This window comes from Oncorhynchus keta, chromosome 6, assembly GCF_023373465.1.
Source record: "Oncorhynchus keta strain PuntledgeMale-10-30-2019 chromosome 6, Oket_V2, whole genome shotgun sequence".
NCBI classification, from domain to species: domain Eukaryota; kingdom Metazoa; phylum Chordata; class Actinopteri; order Salmoniformes; family Salmonidae; genus Oncorhynchus; species Oncorhynchus keta.
Genome location: NC_068426.1, coordinates 2,409,405 through 2,423,713, shown reverse-complemented (window position 1 = coordinate 2,423,713; position 14,309 = coordinate 2,409,405). Strand labels below are relative to the sequence as shown.

Sequence of the window (14,309 nt, the reverse complement as noted above, 5' to 3'; positions counted from 1 at the left end):
CCCAGGAAGAGTAGCTGCTGTCTTGGCAGGAACTAATGGGGATCCATAATAAACCCCAGGAAGAGTAGCTGCTGCCTTGGCAGGAACTAATGGGGATCCATAATAAACCCCAGGAAGAGTAGCTGCTGCCTTGACAGGAACTAATGGGGATCCATAATAAACCCCAGGAAGAGTAGCTGCTGCCTTGACAGGAACTAATGGGGATCCATAATAAACCCCAGGAAGAGTAGCTGCTGCCTTGGCAGGAACTAATGGGGATCCATAATAAACCCCAGGAAGAGTAGCTGCTGCCTTGGCAGGAACTAATGGGGATCCATAATAAACCCCAGGAAGAGTAGCTGCTGCCTTGGCAGGAACTAATGGGGATCCATAATAAACCCCAGGAAGAGTAGCTGCTGCCTTGACAGGAACTAATGGGGATCCATAATAAACCCCAGGAAGAGTAGCTGCTGCCTTGGCAGGAACTAATGGGGATCCATAATAAACCCCAGGAAGAGTAGCTGCTGCCTTGGCAGGAACTAATGGGGATCCATAATAAACCCCAGAAAGAGTAGCTGCTGCCTTGACAGGAACTAATGGGGATCCATAATAAACCCCAGGAAGAGTAGCTGCTGCCTTGGCAGGAACTAATGGGGATCCATAATAAACCCCAGGAAGAGTAGCTGCTGCCTTGGCAGGAACTAATGGGGATCCATAATAAACCCCAGGAAGAGTAGCTGCTGCCTTGGCAGGAACTAATGGGGATCCATAATAAACCCCAGGAAGAGTAGCTGCTGCCTTGGCAGGAACTAATGGGGATCCATAATAAACCCCAGGAAGAGTAGCTGCTGCCTTGGCAGGAACTAATGGGGATCCATAATAAACCCCAGGAAGAGTAGCTGCTGCCTTGACAGGAACTAATGGGGATCCATAATAAACCCCAGGAAGAGTAGCTGCTGCCTTGGCAGGAACTAATGGGGATCCATAATAAACCCCAGGAAGAGTAGCTGCTGCCTTGGCAGGAACTAATGGGGATCCATAATAAACCCCAGGAAGAGTAGCTGCTGCCTTGACAGGAACTAATGGGGATCCATAATAAACCCCAGGAAGAGTAGCTGCTGCCTTGGCAGGAACTAATGGGGATCCATAATAAACCCCAGGAAGAGTAGCTGCTGCCTTGGCAGGAACTAATGGGGATCCATAATAAACCCCAGGAAGAGTAGCTGCTGCCTTGGCAGGAACTAATGGGGATCCATAATAAACCCCAGGAAGAGTAGCTGCTGCCTTGGCAGGAACTAATGGGGATCCATAATAAACCCCCGGAAGAGTAGCTGCTGCCTTGGCAGGAACTAATGGGGATCCATAATAAACCCCAGGAAGAGTAGCTGCTGCCTTGACAGGAACTAATGGGGATCCATAATAAACCCCAGGAAGAGTAGCTGCTGCCTTGGCAGGAACTAATGGGGATCCATAATAAACCCCAGGAAGAGTAGCTGCTGCCTTGGCAGGAACTAATGGGGATCCATAATAAACCCAGGAAGAGTAGCTGCTGCCTTGGCAGGAACTAATGGGGATCCATAATAAACCCCAGGAAGAGTAGCTGCTGCCTTGACAGGAACTAATGGGGGATCCATAATAAACCCAGGAAGAGTAGCTGCTGCCTTGGCAGGAACTAATGGGGATCCATAATAAACCACAGGAAGAGTAGCTGCTGCCTTGACAGGAACTAATGGGGGATCCATAATAAACCCAGGAAGAGTAGCTGCTGCCTTGGCAGGAACTAATGGGGATCCATAATAAACCCCAGGAAGAGTAGCTGCTGCCTTGACAGGAACTAATGGGGGATCCATAATAAACCCAGGAAGAGTAGCTGCTGCCTTGACAGGAACTAATGGAGATCCATAATAAACCCCAGGAAGAGTAGCTGCGGCCTTGGCAGGAACTAATGGGGATCCATAATAAACCCCAGGAAGAGTAGCTGCGGCCTTGGCAGGAACTAATGGGGATCCATAATAAACCCCAGGAAGAGTAGCTGCTGTCTTGGCAGGAACTAATGGGGATCCATAATAAACCCCAGGAAGAGTAGCTGCTGCCTTGGCAGGAACTAATGGGGATCCATAATAAACCCCAGGAAGAGTAGCTGCTGCCTTGACAGGAACTAATGGGGATCCATAATACACCCCAGGAAGAGTAGCTGACTTCGCAGGAACTAATGGGGATCCATAATAAACCCCAGGAAGAGTAGCTGCTGCCTTAGCAGGAACTAATGGGGATCCATAATAAACCCAGGAAGAGTAGCTGCTGCCTTGGTAGGAACTAATGGGGATCCATAATAAACCCCAGGAAGAGTAGCTGCTGCCTTGACGGGCACTAATGGGGATCCATAATAAACCCCAGGAAGAGTAGCTGCTGCCTTGACAGGAACTAATGGGGATCCATAATAAACCCCATGAAGAGTAGCTGCTGCCTTAATCCTTAATAAATATAAATATTAATACTTGTGTTAAATAGGCTTTAGCTCAGTTGGCTAAAAGCTAAATCAGTCAAATTCCTATGTGGATCTGGAAGCCAGGTCCATTACTGATTTTCATTATCTCCCTTTAAACCAGGGACTGATTTAGACCTGGGGACACCAGGTGGAAGCCATTAATTATCAGGTAGAACAGAAAACCATCAGTACTCCGGATCTGGATCTCATATGGTAAGATTGGAAAACTCCTGGCCTAAAGTGGACTAATGTGATCCTGGACTCCTAGGCTCATGGTCCCTCCCTTCTCACCTCCTGAGGCAGGGTGACGACAAGTCCCCTGGTGCGTGGGAGGAGACCCTGTGTGTGAAGTAGTCGCTGCAGGAGGCCAGCACAGAACGGTGGGCCTGAAACTCCTCCCTTCGGCCAGCACAGTGATGTCACACAGCAGGTCACACCTCCGCTGGTCGTCCAGACAACGCAGCACATGGCAGCTGTGCACGGAGGACTCAAAGGTAAACACAGAGGACCGCAGGCTCTCCAGACTAGACATGGCAACGAACATCTGTGGACACACACACACACACACACACACACACACACACACACACACACACACACACACACACACACACACACACACACACACACACACACACACACACACACACACACAGAGAGGGAGAAAAGAAGATGACAAAATTATACTATTTCCTGTAGTTTACCTACTACTTCCTGTAGCCTAACCTACTACTTCCTGTAGCTTAACCTACTACTTCCTGCAGCTTAATCTACTACTTCCTGTAGCCTAAACTACTACTTCCTGTAGCTTAACCTACTACTTTCTGTAACTTAACCTACTACTTTCTGTAACTTAACCTACTACTTCCTGTAGCCTAACCTACTACTTCCTGTAGCCTAACCTACTACTTCCTGTAGCCTAAACTACTACTTCCTTAAAACAGTGGTGTCAGTCAAACAGCTGTAGCCGAACCTACTACTTCCTGTAGCCTAACCTACTACTTCCTGCAGCCTAACCTACTACTTCCTGTAGCCTAAACGACTACTTCCTTAAAACAGTGGTGTCAGTCAAACAGCTGTAGCCTAACCTACTACTTCCTGTAGCCTAACCTACTACTTCCTGTAGCCTAACCTACTACTTCCTGTAGCCTAACCTACTACTTCCTGCAGCCTAACCTACTACTTCCTGTAGCCTAACCTACTACTTCCTGCAGCCTAACCTACTACTTCCTGTAGCCTAAACTACTACTTCCTTAACACAGTGGTGTCAGTCAAACAGCTGTAGCCTAAACTACTACTTCCTGTAGCCTAACCTACTACTTCCTGTAGCCTAACCTACTACTTCCTGTAGCCTAACCTACTACTTCCTGTAGCCTAACCTACTACTTCCTGTAGCCTAACCTACTACTTCCTTAAAACAGTGGTGTCAGTCAAACAGCTGTAGCCTAAACTACTATTGATCTGCAGGCTATCATGGTATATTAAAACAAATCTAATCACAAATCAAAATCCCCCCAGCAGTAAAAACAGACTTGTAAACAGAAACAGCTCGTGGTAACCAACAGATTTAACAGCTAGTTGACGACATCTCAATGTCATTATTTAGCATAATACTCTTCCAAATCGTCACATCTGTCTGCCACTCATATCCAGTCATCTGTCTGCCACTCATATCCAGTCATCTGTCTGCCACTCATATCCAGGCATCTGTCTGGCACTCATATCCAATCATGTCTGCCACTCATATCCAGTCATCTGTCTGCCACTCACATCCAGTCATCTGTCTGCCACTCATATCCAGTCATCTGTCTGCCACTCATATCCAGTCATCTGTCTGCCACTCACATCCAGTCATCTGTCTGCCACTCATATCCAGTCATCTGTCTGCCACTCATATCCAGTCATCTGTCTGCCACTCACATCCAGTCATCTGTCTGCCACTCATATCCAGTCATCTGTCTGCCACTCATATCCAGTCATCTGTCTGCCACTCACATCCAGTCATCTGTCTGCCACACTCATATCCAGTCATCTGTCTGCCACTCATATCCAGTCATCTGTCTGCCACCACATCCAGTCATCTGTCTGCCACTCACATCCAGTCATCTGTCTGCCACTCATATCCAGTCATCTGTCTGCCACTCACATCCAGTCATCTGTCTGCCACTCATATCCAGTCATCTGTCTGCCACTCATATCCAGGCATCTGTCTGCCACTCACATCCAGTCATCTGTCTGCCACTCATATCCAGTCATCTGTCTGCCACTCATATCCAGTCATCTGTCTGCCACTCATATCCAGTCATCTGTCTGCCACTCATATCCAGTCATCTGTCTGCCACTCATATCCAGGCATCTGTCTGCCACTCATATCCAGTCATCTGTCACCTGTCTGCCACTCATATCCAATCATCTGTCTGCCACTCACATCCAGTCATCTGTCTGCCACTCATATCCAGTCATCTGTCTGCCACTCATATCAAGTCATCTGTCTGCCACTCACATCCAGTCATCTGTCTGCCACTCATATCCAGTCATCTGTCTGCCACTCATATCCAGTCATCTGTCTGCCACTCATATCCAGGCATCTGTCTGCCACTCATATCCAGGCATCTGTCTGCCACTCATATCCAGTCATCTGTCACCTGTCTGCCACTCATATCCAATCATCTGTCTGCCACTCATATCCAGTCATCTGTCTGCCACTCATATCCAGTCATCTGTCTGGCACTCATATCCAGGCATCTGTCTGCCACTCATATCCAGTCATCTGTCTGCCACTCATATCCAGTCATCTGTCACCTGTCTGCCACTCATATCCAGTCATCTGTCTGCCACTCATATCCAATCATGTCTGCCACTCATATCCAGTCATCTGTCTGCCACTCATATCCAGTCATCTGTCACCTGTCTGCCACTCATATCCAATCATCTGTCTGCCACTCATATCCAGTCATCTGTCTGCCACTCATATCCAATCATCTGTCTGCCACTCATATCCAATCATCTGTCTGGCACTCATATCCAATCATCTGTCTCCCACTCATATCCAGTCATCTGTCTGGCACTCATATCCAATCATCTGTCTCCCACTCATATCCAGTCATCTGTCTGGCACTCATATCCAGTCATCTGTCTGCCACTCATATCCAATCATCTGTCTGCCACTCATATCCAATCATCTGTCTCCCACTCATATCCAGTCATCTGTCTGGCACTCATATCCAGTCATCTGTCTTCCACTCATATCCAGTCATCTGTCTACCACTCATATCCAGACATCTGTCTGCCACTCAATATCCAGTCATCTGTCTGCCACTCAATATCCAGTCATCTGTCTGCCACTCATATCCAGTCATCTGTCTGGCACTCATATCCAGGCATCTGTCTGCCACTCATATCCAATCATGTCTGCCACTCATATCCAGTCATCTGTCTGCCACTCATATCCAGGCATCTGTCTGCCACTCACATCCAGTCATCTGTCTGCCACTCATATCCAGTCATCTGTCTGCCACTCACATCCAGTCATCTGTCTGCCACTCACATCCAGTCATCTGTCTGCCACTCACATCCAGTCATCTGTCTGCCACTCATATCCAGTCATCTGTCTGCCACTCACATCCAGTCATCTGTCTGCCACTCATATCCAGTCATCTGTCTGCCACTCATATCCAGGCATCTGTCTGCCACTCACATCCAGTCATCTGTCTGCCACTCATATCCAGTCATCTGTCTGCCACTCATATCCAGTCATCTGTCTGCCACTCATATCCAGTCATCTGTCTGCCACTCATATCCAGTCATCTGTCTGCCACTCATATCCAGGCATCTGTCTGCCACTCATATCCAGTCATCTGTCACCTGTCTGCCACTCATATCCAATCATCTGTCTGCCACTCACATCCAGTCATCTGTCTGCCACTCATATCCAGTCATCTGTCTGCCACTCATATCAAGTCATCTGTCTGCCACTCATCCAGTCATCTGTCTGCCACTCATATCCAGTCATCTGTCTGCCACTCATATCCAGTCATCTGTCTGCCACTCATATCCAGGCATCTGTCTGCCACTCATATCCAGGCATCTGTCTGCCACTCATATCCAGTCATCTGTCACCTGTCTGCCACTCATATCCAATCATCTGTCTGCCACTCATATCCAGTCATCTGTCTGCCACTCATATCCAGTCATCTGTCTGGCACTCATATCCAGGCATCTGTCTGCCACTCATATCCAGTCATCTGTCTGCCACTCATATCCAGTCATCTGTCACCTGTCTGCCACTCATATCCAGTCATCTGTCTGCCACTCATATCCAATCATGTCTGCCACTCATATCCAGTCATCTGTCTGCCACTCATATCCAGTCATCTGTCACCTGTCTGCCACTCATATCCAATCATCTGTCTGCCACTCATATCCAGTCATCTGTCTGCCACTCATATCCAATCATCTGTCTGCCACTCATATCCAATCATCTGTCTGGCACTCATATCCAATCATCTGTCTCCCACTCATATCCAGTCATCTGTCTGGCACTCATATCCAATCATCTGTCTCCCACTCATATCCAGTCATCTGTCTGGCACTCATATCAGTCATCTGTCTGCCACTCATATCCAATCATCTGTCTGCCACTCATATCCAATCATCTGTCTCCCACTCATATCCAGTCATCTGTCTTCACTCATATCCAGTCATCTGTCTACCACTCATATCCAGACATCTGTCTGCCACTCAATATCCAGTCATCTGTCTGCCACTCAATATCCAGTCATCTGTTCGCCACTCATATCCAGTCATCTGTCTGGCACTCATATCCAGGCATCTGTCTGCCACTCATATCCAATCATGTCTGCCACTCATATCCAGTCATCTGTCTGCCACTCATATCCAGGCATCTGTCTGCCACTCACATCCAGTCATCTGTCTGCCACTCATATCCAGTCATCTGTCACCTGTCTGCCACTCATATCCAATCATCTGTCTGCCACTCATATCCAGTCATCTGTCTGGCACTCATATCCAGTCATCTGTCTGCCACTCATATCCAGTCATCTGTGCCACTCATATCCAGGCATCTGTCTGCCACTCATATCCAGGCATCTGTCTGCCACTCACATCCAGTCATCTGTCTGCCACTCATATCCAGTCATCTGTCACCTGTCTGCCACTCATATCCAATCATCTGTCTGCCACTCATATCCAGTCATCTGTCTGCCACTCATATCCAGGCATCTGTCTGCCACTCACATCCAGTCATCTGTCTGCTACTCATATCCAGTCATCTGTCACCTGTCTGCCACTCATATCCAATCATCTGTCTGCCACTCATATCCAGCCATCTGTCTGCCACTCATATCCAGTCATCTGTCTGCCACTCATATCCAGTCATCTGTCTGCCACTCATATCCAGTCATCTGTCTGCCACTCATATCCAATCATGTCTGCCACTCACATCTAGTCATCTGTCTGCCACTCATATCCAATCATCTGTCACCTGTCTGCCACTCATATCCAGTCATCTGTCTGCCACTCATATCCAGTCATCTGTCTGCCACTCATATCCAGTCATCTGTCTGCCACTCATATCCAGTCATCTGTCTGACACTCATATCCAATCATCTGTCACCTGTCTGCCACTCATATCCAGTCATCTGTCTGGCACTCATATCCAGGCATCTGTCTGGCACTCATATCCAGGCATCTGTCACCTGTCTGCCACTCATATCCAATCATCTGTCTGGCACTCATATCCAATCATCTGTCTGCCACTCATATCCAGTCATCTGTCTGCCACTCAATATCCAGTCATCTGTCTGCCACTCAATATCCAGTCATCTGTCTGCCACTCACATCCAGTCATCTGTCTGCCACTCATATCCAGTCATCTGTCACCTGTCTGCCACTCATATCCAGTCATCTGTCTGGCACTCATATCCAGTCATCTGTCTGGCACTCATATCCAGTCATCTGTCTGTCTCTTTCCTCACCTGTCTATCTCCTCATTTTGAATGCCATGTTGTCACTGTCACTTGTCCACTGAGTTTAACATTGTTGTAATCTATCGCCCACCAGGTGCCCTTGGACAGTTCCTCAGTGAGCTTGATACGTTGATAAGCACATTTCCTGATGATAGCTCATTGGATCAGAAGGCAATCAATCGCACATCTGAACTGTTAGTTGCAGGTGCATGGTAGCAGTTGAACGAGATGAGAAAAAGAAACCCGCACACCGCTCTGGAGTTGGTACCACCACCGCTCTGGAGTTGGTACCACCGCTCTGGAGTTGGTACCACCGCTCTGGAGTTGGTACCACTGCTCTTGATTAAGCTTTACGTATCGGCCTCGAGGCCTTCGTCAGACTTCAACCTCCCGATGTCTGCTTTCAATTCCTTTCTTTCCACTTTTTTCCTTTGCCCTCCTTGTCTCTTCTGACCTCACCCCTTTTCCCAGTCCCCTCCCTCTCACAAGGAAGGCAATACGGTTGACCTCACCTTTCCCAGTCCCTCCCTCTCACAAGGAAGGCAATACGGGTTGACCTCACCTTTCCCAGTCCCCTCCCTCTCCCAAGGCAGGCAATCACGGTTGACCTCATCTTTACTAGATTGGCTGTTTGTTCACTGATCCCCTGCAATCCCACTCTGTCATTGATCACCACTTTGTTTCAATTTCTGTCTCCCTCTTCCTCAAACCTACACACCCAGATGGTAGGGGCTGGAGCGCTCTTTCTCCACTACTCTCTCCTGTTCTATCATCTCTCCCTTCTGCTAAATCCTTCTCCATCATGTCTGCCTATTCGACCCTGCTCTCCTCCCTTTCCGTATTTTACGACTCACACTGTTCCCGTTCCTTCCTCTTCCTCTTCCTCCGTGGCTGAGTGATTCATTGCGAGCTTACAGAACAGGGATGCGGGCAGCTGAGCGATTTTTGTTTTTAAACTCAACTTCTGGAGGACCTACCATCCTTCCACTCCCTCCTCTCTACCTCTGGATCTGCTGCTAAAGCCACTTTCTACCAATCTAAATTTCAAGCTTCTGCCTCTAACCCCAGGAAACTATTTTCCACCTTCTCCTCCCTCCTAAATCCTCCAACCCCTCTGCGGAAGATTTGCCAACCACTTTGAAAAGAAGGTTGACAACATCCGCTTTTTAATTCACTCGGCAAATTGAGTCCACTGTCTCACTCACGCTATACTCACCCTCCAGATGACATCCCCAGACCAGTGGGGTCTGCCCACTCGACCCCCATCCCCTCCTCCAGACCATCTCTGAGACCTCCTCCATTCCTCACTTCCGCATCAGCTCATCCCTGACCCACTGGCTCTGTCCTCTCCAACTTCAAAATGGGCGGAGTCCCTCCCCTCAAAAACCAAAAAATTCAACAAAAACTTTCTGTATCCCTTTCTATTCTTTCCAAAAACACAACGAGACTCTGACCAACACTCTCGTTATCTCAAGCCAGAACAAGTTACGCCATGTCGGGTCACTTAACCGAGACTGCTCTCCTCTTGTGTCACGGAGGCTCGCACTACCAAAGCAGACTCTTTCTGCTCTGTTCTCCCTCCTAAATCTGTCCCGCTGCCTTCCGACACTGTGTGAACCATGATCCCTCTTCTCCACCATCTCAGAGCTGGGTGTCTCTGGCTCTATCAGATCCTCCTCTCCACCATCTCAGGCACAGGTGCTCCCGGCTCTGCACCTCCTGGAGTACATCACCTACCTGGCGGGCATCTCCCAGGTGACAGTGGAGGGTCTGTGTCTTGCCTGTGCCACTTACTGGTGTCCCCCAGGGGATCGGTTCTAGGCCTCTCTCTTCTGCCTCCCAAGCACTTGGCTCTGTCATATCCTCACATGGCCTCCCTATCATTGCTATGCGGATGACACAACTACTTTTCTCCTTCCCACCTCCCTTCTGAAACCCAGTGGTGACACGCATCTCTGTGTGCCTGGCAGATACTCTCTGCTTGAGTGTCGGCAAAGAGCCTTGGCGTGACCCTGGACCACACCCTGTCGTTCGCTGCAAACATCAGAGCAGTGACTTCGCTACTGCAGGTTTATGGTCTACAACATCCTTAGAGTACGACCCCCTATCTCACACAGGAAGCAGCGCGGTTCTTATCCAGGCACTCATCATCTCCTCCAGTCTGGACTGCTACAACTGCCTGTTGGCTGGGCTCTGCCATCAAACCCTTGCAACTTATCCAGAACGCTGCAGCCCGCCTGGTGTTCAACCTTCCCAGGTTCTCCCCATGTCACCCTGCTCCTCCCATGTCACCCTGCTCCTCCGCATGTCACCCCGCTCCTCCCATGTCACCCTGCTCCTCCCATGTCACCCTGCTCCTCCCATGTCACCCCCGCTCCTCCCATGCTCACCCCGCTCCTCCCATGTCACCCCGCTCCTCCCAGCATGTCACCCGCTCCTCCCATGTCACCCCGCTCATGCCGCCTCCCATGTCACCCCGCTCCTCCCATGTCACCCCGTTCCTCCCATGTCACCCTGTTCCTCCCATGTCACCCTGCTCCTCCCATGTCACCCTGCTCCTCCCATGTCACCCTGCTCCTCCCATGTCACCCTGTTCCTCCCATGTCACCCTGCTCCTCCCATGTCACCCCGCCTCCTCCCATGTCCTCCCATGTCACCCCAGCTCCTCCCATGTCACCCTGCTCCTCCCATTTCACCCCGCTCCTCCCATGTCCTCCCCATGTCACCCTGCTCCTCTCCATGTCACCCTGCTCCTCCCATGTCACCCTTCTCCCTCCCATGTCACCCCGCTCCTCCCATGTCTCCTCCCATGTCACCCCGCTCCTCCCATGTCCTCCCATGTCACCCCGCTCCTCCATGTCCTCCCATGTCACCCTGCTCCTCCCATGTCACCCTGCTCCTCCCAATGTCACCCTGCTCCTCCCATGTCACCCCCGCTCCTCCCATGTCACCCTGCTCCTCCATGTCACCCAGCTCCTCCCATGTCCTCCCATGTCACTCCTGCTCCTCCCATGTCACCCCGCTCCTCCCATGTCACCCCGCTCCTCCCATGTCACCCTGCTCCTCCCATGTTTCACCCCACTTCTCCCATGTCACCCCGCTCCTATGTCACCCCGCTTCTCCCATGTTGTCACCCCGCTCCTCCCATGTCCTCCCATGCTCACCCTGCTCCTCCCACTGTCACTCCCGCTCCTCCCATGTCACCCTGCGCTCCTCCCATGTCACCCCGCTCCTCCCATGTCACCCTGCTCCTCCCATGTCCTCCCATGTCACCCTGCTCCTCCCATGTCACCCTGCTCCTCCCATGTCACACATGTCACCCCTGCTCTCCTCCCATGTCACCCTGCTCCTCCCATGTCACCCTGCTCCTCCCATGTCACCCTGCTCCTCCTCACACTCCACTGGCTTTCAATCGAATCTCGCATCAACTACAAGGCCATGATTCTTTCCTACGGAGCAGCAAGAGGAACCTTCGGGCTATGCCCAAACGCTACACCCCAACCTAAATACTCTGACACTAGGACAGCAGAGTCCCTGCCCAGCTTCTCCCCTGACACAGGACAGCAGAGTCCCTGCCCAGCATCCCCCTGACACTAGGACAGCAGTCCCTGCCCAGCTTCTCTCCTGACACTAGGACAGCAGAGTCCCGCACCAGCTTCTCCCCTGACACTAGGACAGCAGAGTCCCTGCCCAGCTTCCCCCTGATGCTAGGACAGCAGAATCCCTGCCCAGCGCCCCCCTGACACTAGGACAGCAGGGTCCCTGCCCAGCTTCCCCCTGACACTAGGACAGTAGTCCCTGCCCAGCTTCTCACCTGACGCTAGGACAGCAGAGTCCCTGCCCAGCTTCCCCCTGACACTAGGGACAGTAGTCCCTGCCCAGCTTCTCCCCTGACGCTAGGACAGTAGTCCCTGCCCAGCTTCTCCCCTGACACTATGACAGTAGTCCCTGCCCAGCTCTCCCCTGACGCTAGGACAGCAGAGTCCCTGCCCAGCTTCCCCCTGACACTAGGACAGTAGTCCCTGCCCAGCTTCTTCCCTGATGCTAGGACAGCAGAGTCCCTGCCCAGCTTCTCCCTGACACTAGGACAGCAGAGTCCCTGCCCAGCGTCCCCTGACACTAGGACAGCAGGGTCCCTGCCCAGCTTCCCCCTGACACTAGGACAGCAGAGTCCCTGCCCAGCTTCTCACCTGACACTAGGACAGCAGAGTCCCTGCCCAGCTTCTCCTGACACTAGGGACAGCAGAGTCCCTGCCCAGCTTCTCACCTGACACTAGGACAGCAGAGTCCCTGCCCAGCTTCTCCCCTGACACTAGGACAGCAGAGTCCCTGCCCAGCTTCTCACCTGACACTAGGACAGTAGAGTCCCGCCCAGCTTCTCCTGGACACTAGGACAGCAGAGTCCCTGCCCAGCTTCCCCTGACACTAGGGACAGCAGAGTCCCTGCCCAGCTTCCCTGACACTAGGACAGCAGAGTCCCTGCCCAGCTTCCCCGACTAAAGTAAGGACAGCAGAGTCCCTGCCCAGCTTCCCGACTGAAGTAAGGGACAACAGAGTCCATGCCCAGCTTCCCGACTGAAGTAAGGACAGCAGAGTCCCTGCCCAGCTTCCCTGACACTAGGGACAGCAGAGTCCCGCCCAGCTTCCCTGACGCTAGGGACAGCAGAGTCCCTGCCCAGCATCCCCCTGACACTAGGACAGTAGTCCCTGCCCAGCTTCTCCCCTGACACTAGGACAGCAGAGTCCCTGCCCAGCTTCTCCCCTGACACTAGGACAGCAGAGTCCCTGCCCAGCTTCCCCCCTGACACTAGGACAGTAGTCCCTGCCCAGCTTCTCCCCTGATGCTAGGACAGCAGAATCCCTGCCCAGCGGCCCCCTGACACTAGGACAGCAGGGTCCCTGCCCAGCTTCCCCTGACACTAGGACAGTAGTCCTGCCCAGCTCTCACCTGACGCTAGGACAGCAGAGTCCCTGCCCAGCTTCCCCTGACACTAGGACAGTAGTCCCTGCCCAGCTTCTCCCCTGACGCTAGGACAGTAGTCCCTGCCCAGCTTCCCCTGACACTATGACAGTAGTCCCTGCCCAGCTCTCCCCTGACGCTAGGACAGCAGAGTCCCTGCCCAGCTTCCCCCTGACACTAGGACAGTAGTCCCTGCCCAGCTTCTTCCCTGATGCTAGGACAGCAGAGTCCCTGCCCAGCTTCTCCCTGACACTAGGACAGCAGAGTCCCTGCCCAGCGTCCCCTGACACTAGGACAGCAGGGTCCCTGCCCAGCTTCCCTGACACTAGGGACAAAGAGTCCCTGCCCAGCTTCTCACCTGACACTAGACAGCAGAGTCCCTGCCCAGCTTCTCCCCTGACACTAGGGACAGCAGAGTCCCTGCCCAGCTCACCTGACACTAGGACAGCAGAGTCCCTGCCCAGCTTCTCCCCTGACACTAGGACAGCAGAGTCCCTGCCCAGCTTCTCACCTGACACCAGACAGCAGAGTCCCTGCCCAGCTTCTCCCTGACACTGGGGACAGCAGAGTCCCTGCCCAGCTTCCCCTGACACTAGGGACAGCAGAGTCCCTGCCCAGCTTCCCCCTGACACTAGGACAGCAGAGTCCCTGCCCAGCTTCCCCGACTAAAGTAAGGACAGCAGAGTCCCTGCCCAGCTTCCCGACTAAAGTAAGGACAGCAGAGTCCCTGCCCAGCTTCCCGACTGAAGTAAGGACAACAGAGTCCATGCCCAGCTTCCCCGACTGAAGTAAGGACAGCAGAGTCCCTGCCCAGCTTCCCCTGACACTAGGACAGCAGAGTCCTGCCCAGCCCCTGACACTAGGGACAGCAGAGTCCCTGCCCAGCGTCCCCCTG

The 14,309-nt window shown here is 51.9% G+C and overlaps 1 long non-coding RNA gene across 1 annotated transcript; it reads right to left on the bottom strand.

Annotated features, from left to right (window-relative positions):
• Nucleotides 1-12,567: 12,567 nt before the first annotated feature.
• On the bottom strand, nt 12,568-13,935 carry LOC127930841 (uncharacterized). The gene is made up of 3 exons (XR_008139595.1): nt 13,848-13,935; nt 12,722-12,799; nt 12,568-12,644 (listed from the first exon to the last, which is right to left on the bottom strand). It is a non-coding gene; the product is annotated as an uncharacterized LOC127930841 (long non-coding RNA).
• Nucleotides 13,936-14,309: the final 374 nt, after the last annotated feature.